An 8,918-nucleotide genomic window follows, 5' to 3' on the forward strand; every position below is an offset into this window, starting at 1 on the left:
TTGAGGAAAGCATCTGAGATGAAACAAACTGCTGATAGAGACGCTGAGGAGAGGGGGTAAAGACAAAGGCAATTAGATTATCTAAAGGAAACCAAAACTACCTTCAATTAAGGCTCTTTCCTTTATGTAAAATCTAAAAAGCATTTTTCAATAAAAATGTAACAAAAAAACACCTTATGGTAACTTAGAAGTGTGTTATGAAATGTACAAAAGGTTAGTATTCATATCATGTTTTGTTTGTGTTGAAGGTTAAAAATACAGCTTGAATATGGGAACAATTTACATTATGAAAATTGATGGCTGCCTGACAATAACTGCCCAAAATGAGCCTCCACGACGGCTCTGTTTTATCCTCCTTAGGCCTCAGTCAGATAGGCCTTGAGACTGGTCAGAGACAGCCACCAGGGAAAACTGTGTAGTCCCAGACTAGTTGGTGACTGGTTGCAAGAGGTTGCTGGCTTTCACTGGGTGAAATCAAAGACCTTCTTGTGATTGCCTCAGTCACGTATAGTATGCATGGAAGACAGCAGCCTGTCTGCAAAACTCACTAACTTTTAATTATCAAAATTAGACCAACCTATTTTAAGAAAATTTGTGTGATATTTAAAACAATACTGAATGTTTTATTGGTGACTGCAGCTTCCAGGTAGCAGCGTTTAGTAATGCAAACAAAATGAAGGGCAATCTCCATCCTTTTTCAGTGAGCTACTGTCATTGGTGTTTCAAAGTGCAAATATATTGGTAACTTACCACATCAGTAACTTCAATCCACAGCTCACTCTTCCTGTCATATGGAGTGCAGCTAGCAAGCACTCCAGCAAAGCTCAGCTAAGCTTACTTTTTGGTTACACATCACCAGCTTCTACCATCTGCTCCTCTGACCTCTTATTATTTCCATCTTTATCAAGAACAAGTTTCCTCCATATTTTGCAGAGTATTGAGTTTGGTGAAGTAGTTCCTGTTTTAGGCAATAAATCATTATTAGATGATGGTGGTGTTTTGTTGTGCATGCTAGGGAAGTAAATGCATGTTGTTGCTATATCACTGATATCGTGAAATTAGAATTTTGATGAGATGAACAGTCTCCATTTCTGATGTGTGTCTTATTCTTTCACAACCACTTAGCGAGTAGTTGGTGAGTATTTGCAGGCAGGTCACTGTCTTCCATGCAGACTACAGGCTGCTGCAGCAGTCTGCTAGCAACCAAAGGATGCTTTCAATGTAGTACTTTATACTTCTTTGTGACCAGTTTTATCTAAAAAAAAACAGCAATCAACCTCCGGCAATCACTCTCCAACTGGTTGTGGAAACTGGGGAATTTCAATTTCTAATGTTGAGAAATGTAAGACCAATTATTTATCAGTTAGTGTTATTATTTCTATGACGACAGCAAAAACTGAAAAACAAGGAAATTAAATCAAGAGAGACATTTCAGATTAGAGGGTCTCTCAGAAAAATGCTACCATAAGTGAGATGCACTGTTACAGCTGTCAGTCAGAAATCACAGTACTGCATCACCCCTGTGATGAAACTGCTTGTACATTCTCATCATTCTCACAGGGCTGTGATGAGAACATGAAAGCTGCATCAGTTGCTGTTTTGTCAGACGCTAGCGTTATTTCATAATTAAGGTCTCCTACTTAGTCAGTAGCTTGATTCACCAACTGTGGCAATATTGTAAGGCTAGAAATGATGGCTCTCTTTGAAATAGCTGTGCGTTCCACATTAGGAGGTTGAATGGGTGACGGCCGAGCAAGTCAGACATTTCTCAACAAGGACACTGTGGTTGCGTCATTTTGTGTTTGTGTTTCTGTCAACTAGTTTTCACTTTTAATCTCTGGTTTAGACACAACAAACTTTAGGAAATGACCACGGTCTAGGACAAAATATGTTCCTTCACAACAGCTGTTTGATGCCCTGGAAATGAGAAAGAGCTGACTTTTATGGCATCTGCCAGCGAAACACTCTCCACAGCCTTATGCTCATGCTTTCTGATTACTTGTTTCTACTTTTTACCTTACCTTATGTTGAAAAATACACAATTGATTCTAGTCATTTTATCATTTTGAATGTGATTTGGATAATGTGATTGAATTACATGATTTTTTTTTTTAAATTCACGTGCTTTTGATGGTTTTAAAACTATTTCTGATGTCATGTTTTGAGATTATATCCTGACATAGTTTGAACAAAAGCAATCAAAAAACTTGTCAAACAAAATTTCCCCCCAAAATTCAACCTACCTGTATAACTGAACTCATTTGTGTGGAAAATGTATGAAAAAGACTGATAAAAGACAAATGATAGTCCATAGACACAGGCCTATACATTCTTTTTATGTGTAGCAAATGCAAACTCTTGCTCGTCTAACATGAAAGTTGCATGCCAGCTGATGAAAATAACTACAAATGTGTGTGTGATAAAGAGGGGGAGAGATAGAAAGATGTTCTGGGTCATGCAGAGATCAATGCCAAATGGCCTGGTTTACAGCACACAGCTGACAAAGTCATTCATTTCTGCCGGCGCTCCACTCTGGAGGCACTCTTTGTGATTGTGTGTGTGTACTTGTATCTCTGTATGATTTTTGTTATGTGTCACATTGTGCTGCAATAACAAATGCCTGCTGGATATGGAAGAGGCGTCCCACCCATGAAGCACATGGGTATCAACTTACACAACACATTACAGTATGTCTGTCACGTGAACAGAAGTGCACACACACACTTTCCTTTCATTGCTTTTATCTGAAGTGCCTGGCTGAACAGTCAGACAGGAAGCGAGGGGGAAATATCTCCTTACTTCATATGCTTCAAGGTTAGTCTGAGAACTGCAGTGCTGACGGGTTTGATGAATCGATGTGAAATGACTGATGAGTCATTTTAGTGGTTTTGCTTGACATGGTTTTTAGTTAAAGGTGAGGAATGATGAAAGTTTGTAGACTAGTTAAACCACAGGCTGTAAAAAGAGTGCTGCCGTGTGGTTCCCTGTGTGGTTTCCGAACATATGTTTTGAACCCTGAAGTTTGGGTTTACCCTCCTTCATGGCAATGCCAAGTGCCAGAAATTCCAAATTTAGCTTATAAGGAAGGAAACTGGGTGGAGCTGAGATGAGACTTTTTATGACTATAGTGACCATCCTACTAAAAGATATGGATGAACAAGAAGAACATGAAGTATTCCACAATTACATGGTCTTGCAGCCTTCCCATCATCTTGATTTGATTTCCTTTATTCATAGTGTATCATCATAAGTTTGCTATCTCTATCTACCTTTGCATATATATGTGTTGGTGTACAGTACTGTACAAAAGCCTTGAGTTACCCCTTGTTTTGTCGTTTTCCTTTTCTAGGAAAAGGAAAAATAGGTACAGTGATTTATTGAAAAAAAAGGAAATACATTCTAACAAAAGTCTTAAAAGTCAGTATTTGGCATGACTACCTTTATTCATCAACTCAGCCTGAACTCTCTTATGCAAGCTTTCTTTTAACTTCTTTAAGTAGCCTTCAGGAATAATTCTACAGGTTTCTTTAAAGACTTTTGAAGCTCTTCTTTGGGGTTGGCTCCTTTTGTTCTGATGCTTGTCAAGATGAATTCACACTACTTTAGTGTTTAGATCCAGGCTCTGGAAAGGTCAACCAATGACTGATAGTGTTCTGCTTTTTTCTATCCAGGTATCCTTTTACTGCGTTGATGAAAAATGAAGCCGCTGCCAATCAAATGCTTTCCAGATGGAATTGTATGGTGGAGGAAACTGTGATGGTGCTTTTCTGCATTTATAATTCCATCAGTTTTGACAAGATCCCCAACACCACTGGCTGAACGCAGTCACAAACCATGACACAGCCTCTACCATGTTTTACAGTTGAATGTAGACACCAACTCTTATACCTCTCTCATGACCTCCTCCATAACATAGTGATGACAATTTCAACCCAAAATTTCAAATTTGGATTCATCGCGCCATAAACCCTGTTCCCACTTATTTTCAGTCCATTACTTGTGTAATTTGGCATACCTTGGCCTTTTCTCTCTGTTTTCCTTTCTGAAGACTGCCTTCTTGACAGCTACTTTTCTACTGAGATCATCTACTGATGAAAATTCAGCGAACATTAGATCACATCAATGGTGGCCATGTTCTGACCTGACTCGCTCCAATCAGGTCTGGGAGTCCATGTAATGACCTCCTTGATAAAGTTCCATTTGACTCTGGCTTGGTTACCCAATGCTATTACATTTTGCAGTCTCCTAACTTTTCATCCACTGTGATATCAGGTAAATATGTCTCTTTAATAAGTCCACTCTGATGTGTAACCATGCCATCATAATGGTTTTGCTCTGCGTTTTAAGAGTCCATCATCTACTGAGCTTGCACATCATCAGTTGTCATCAGTCTCTAGCAACTTAGAGGTGAATATTACATCATTTCAACTTGTGTTTGGGAGAACTGGCGGCGTCAACATCCTAATACAGCTGGTCCTCGTATACTGTTGACAAACCTATATTATTGTTTACAGCACTTGGATTACTCAAAATGAAGGTACAATATAATTGTTTCAACTGTAGTAAAAAGCAAATCAATTAACTGTGGACTATCCCATTGTTAAGTGATGACATATAGACCCTGCTTCCACTTTATTGGTTGGTTGGTTGCCTTTTAGGGTGTCCTTATACTTTCTATCTGGTTTTATTTAATCTGAGGGAGCCCCTTAAAATAGTGAGTGATCACTGTTGGCATCTCTGGGTTTTTTATTAGCACTATTCAGCTTCACATTTTTAAGCTCAGTTTTTAAAACTTTATGATGTAACCACTTCCTATCGGCTCACAGTTTTCCATAAACCATTTCAAGAGAAAGAATCGCTCTGAGGCTAACAAAGATTTAAATGGCTACATGAAGCTGAGAATCAGGAATTTTTCATTGCAGTCATCCAAACCATGCCAAGTATAGGAATGACTAACCTCTTGTTGTGGCTGGAGACTGAGAGAAGATCTCAGATCTTCTCCTGATTGAAGTTTGGTCTGTTTCAGCATCTTTTTCCTGCCATGTAGATTGCAATTTTTACTCTGCCCATTGGGATTCACCACATTAGCTTTTATGTAGGGGAAAAAGTTAGCATTCATCTTCCATCTGCACTGCGCTAATGTGTTTATATTATCCAAAACATAGCTCTCTAGTTAGCCACCATTATATACCAACTAGCCCAACTTCAATAACCTTACAAACATTGCCACATTTTAGTTTACTGTCTTCATTTATGTCTGACATGATAGCAGAGCTTTATGCTTTAGATTTAGTTTTTCAGAAATCCCTCAGTCAGAACATGGTGTATCATCTTTAGATTGAAAATAGCAAGCTAACTTCCTGCTAACTTCCAACTCTATTAAACCTCGTAAATCCTGTTTTTCTTGGATGCCTGGTTCAGGGGGTTGGGAAGCGCACCTGTAACCGGAAGGTCGCCGGTTCAATCCCTGGCCTTTCTGTCCTGGTCGTTGTGTCCTTGGGCAAGACACTTTACCCTACCGCCTACTGGTGTTGGCCAGAGGGGCCGATGGCGCGATATGGCAGCCTCGCCTCTGTCAGTCTGCCCCAGGGCAGCTGTGGCTACAATCGTAGCTTGCCTCCACCAGTGTATGAATGTGGGCGTGAATGAATAATGGCATTGTAAAGCGCTTTGGGTGCCTTGAAAAGCGCTATATAAATCCAATCCATTATCATTATTATTATTATTATTGTAACACCTGGGAGAGCAGCCACACTAATCATTAAGAATTTGGACCGTGTTTAACTCAATGACGCCACAGTGTTTGAGAACTGAAGAAGAGTTTGGACCTGGAAACCGCTAACAACATCAGACTTAAGAGGCATATTAAATGTTTGGTCACTCTGTTAGTATATCATTTGATAATTAAACAAAATGTTGTTTTATTTTGCCTTAAAGAAACCGTGCTACAGCAGGAGGAACACATTAGTTTACATGTATCAGCACTCATCTCTTATGATAACTTTTCAAATCCACAAGCGCAGGCCCAGGAGGAGGAGTGGCAGCAATCTTTTACTCTAGATAGGTTATAAACTAAAGGTTGACAGTTCATCGTAGCACAGAAAAAAGACACTAATGAAAGTATTTTACTACAGAGATTAGAATACACTGTTTTATTTCTACAACTTACTTGGATTTCCTTACCTGAATGATGGAGCATGGATCAAGACGTGTACTTCTTTCCAGAAAACAATACATACATTTTTATTGCTATGCAGAATGATAAACAGCTGTCTTAATTATGATGCTCTATACTGTAGCTTAGACTGTGGGGCTTCATGCGATTTCACTCCCCATGTGTTTATATACCGTATATAAGTAAGAATTGTTTCTGCTAGAAACAAATAAGCAAAGTAAAATTGCCCTGTGGTGGTGCACAGCTTTACAAGAGTTCAACCAGAGTGCTTAACCTTGACAGTGCTTTTTAGCTCATCAGTCCTCCTGCTACACTCACTGTCCAGAACCAAGAAGCCTGCTTGCTTGATGATATATTGTCAAAGGCATCTATCATCTCATTGCATCTGGATACATGCATATCAGTGTTAGCTGGGCTGTGTGCTCAAATCTTGTTAAAGAGTAAATGTTGATTTGCTGTGATGGTGAACATTATATCCGCTGGACATCATCATATCAGAATTATTACTGCAACACTGGTAGAATGCTGTGAAACGGAACAGACAAGGAATTTCACATAAATGTCCGACACAATCCAAATCCTTTTAATTTTTGGCCATCCTTTAATTGTTAAGTATGGCATGTTTGAGACATTTACAGTCTTTCCTAGGACTCTGCATAGGATCTATCCAATCCTGTAAATGGCCGTTACATTTTGGTACATTATCCTGTAATGAGGTAATAATAAGTATCAGCTTAAGAAGCTGTACTTCACATTTTGAAAAGGCAACAAAAGGATGAAGAATGTTCTTTGTGTTGCCTTTTCTTGTAACTTACCACACTGTTACAAACTACTGAACTACACATGACTGGTTTTTGGAGTCCCTACTTTTTAGGTGTTGCTCAGTTATACCAAATGCACAAATGCACACGCACACGCACACACACACACACACACACACACACACACACACACACACACACACACACACAGACAGACACACCTTCTAATTGTTGCTGATATTTGGGTGTAGAGAAGAATAGAGCCACTCATCCATTAACTGACCAGGCCCAGCTTGATTGGCTCCGGACAAACCCCTGAAATAGCTGGATTGGCTGTCGGCCAAGCGCTCATTTCCTGTGTGTCTGAGAGGAGCTCCAGCCACCGGAGCTCAAATGCATTTCCTGACTGTGTATAAAACTTTTATTAATGACCAGGAGTGCATCAGCGGCTATGCTTGCTCACCCACACCCATTCCCTCACCCCCTCATTCACTCACTCATCACGGGAGAAGGAAAGAAAGAAAGGATGATGGAAGTGAAAATGAGTTGCAAAGAGAAACGATGTGATGCAAGTCAAGGAAGGGAGAAAAGGGTGTGTGTGTCTGTGAGAGACAAACAGACACTGATGGATGGATTAGGAGATGGGAAGATAGAATTAAGTGAGACAAACCAGAGCTGAGACATTAAAAGATCAAGAGAGAAAAAGGAGATAGGGAGGGGGTTTTCTATAGGCTCCCAACCTACCGTATCACTTACAGTGTTACTCAATTATGTCGCAGCACACTGCAGGTCACTGAGTCCACCTTTCATTCCACTAACAATCAGACTGACGCAGAAATATCACTCATAATGTGAACCTCAAATATGTATAAAAAAGAATCAAATGATTTGTCATTACTTTTAATAAGTGTTCAGCAGGCTAGTTTTGCCATCTTGAATGTCCAGTAGAGTCAATCAAAACTTTATTTTAAAATTTCTATAATTACAGTTGTTGGGGATGAAATAAGAAGTTTGTCCCAAATGACAAATATTAATGAAATAATTTGGCCATGATGGTGAGATGATTGAAATGGGAGTTTTAGTGTGCTTGCTCACTACTTTAATCGAAGTCACAGACTGCATTTAAAAAGATGAATGAAGCCATTGTGATGTCAATCGCTGTATGTGCACTGGTATTTTATCCTTTGCCATTTCCTTCTGAAACCCTTTGTGACCAGTGTTGGGGTCGTTTCTCAGAAAAAAAGTAATGTATTAAGTTATTCAATCACTCACTGGAGAAAGTAGATTGTAGTACATGTTACATTACTTTTGCGTCAAAAAACATTTTCACATAATTAACACCTAACAATTTAAACGTCAGGCTACAGTTCCACACACGATGATTCTAATAAGGACCCACACAATTAGTTTTTATGTATGAACACAAAGCAAAGTTGAAAACCAGCAGAAAAAAGTTTAGCTGGCTTGAAAGCTACTGACACAATGAGTCTTATGTGAGAAACATGAACAGGTAGGTGGACAGGTCATCACTGTCTTTGTTACCTGTTGAAGCTCAGGGTCTGGCTGCTGAGCTGAGCCAGCATTCATTCAGCTTTAGCATCATTCTGTGTTCTTGGTTAGCTTTGCTTTAGCATGTCGGCCATGCAGATGTTTGCAAAGATCACAAGCTGTGTTAGCAGTATAATGTAGTTCTTGTTGTCCTGGACACAGTTTGCTTGTCACTCTTGAGGAGTGTTGATATGGACATTACATTTATTTTTACTAAATAAAAGTAATGTCCATGGACATTTTCATTTTTATTACTTTTAGTACTGTCCATATTAGCACACCATAAAAGGTGTACAGTGTTCCCTCATTTATTGCGGGAGTTACGTTCTAAAAATAACTCGCGACAGGTGAAATTCGCAAAGTAGCCAACTTTATTTTTTACAATTATTATAGATGTTTTAAGGCTGTAAAAACCCCTCACTCCACACTTTATA

This window comes from Oreochromis aureus, linkage group 10 (genome assembly GCF_013358895.1).
Source record: "Oreochromis aureus strain Israel breed Guangdong linkage group 10, ZZ_aureus, whole genome shotgun sequence".
Taxonomy (NCBI): Eukaryota; Metazoa; Chordata; class Actinopteri; order Cichliformes; family Cichlidae; genus Oreochromis; species Oreochromis aureus.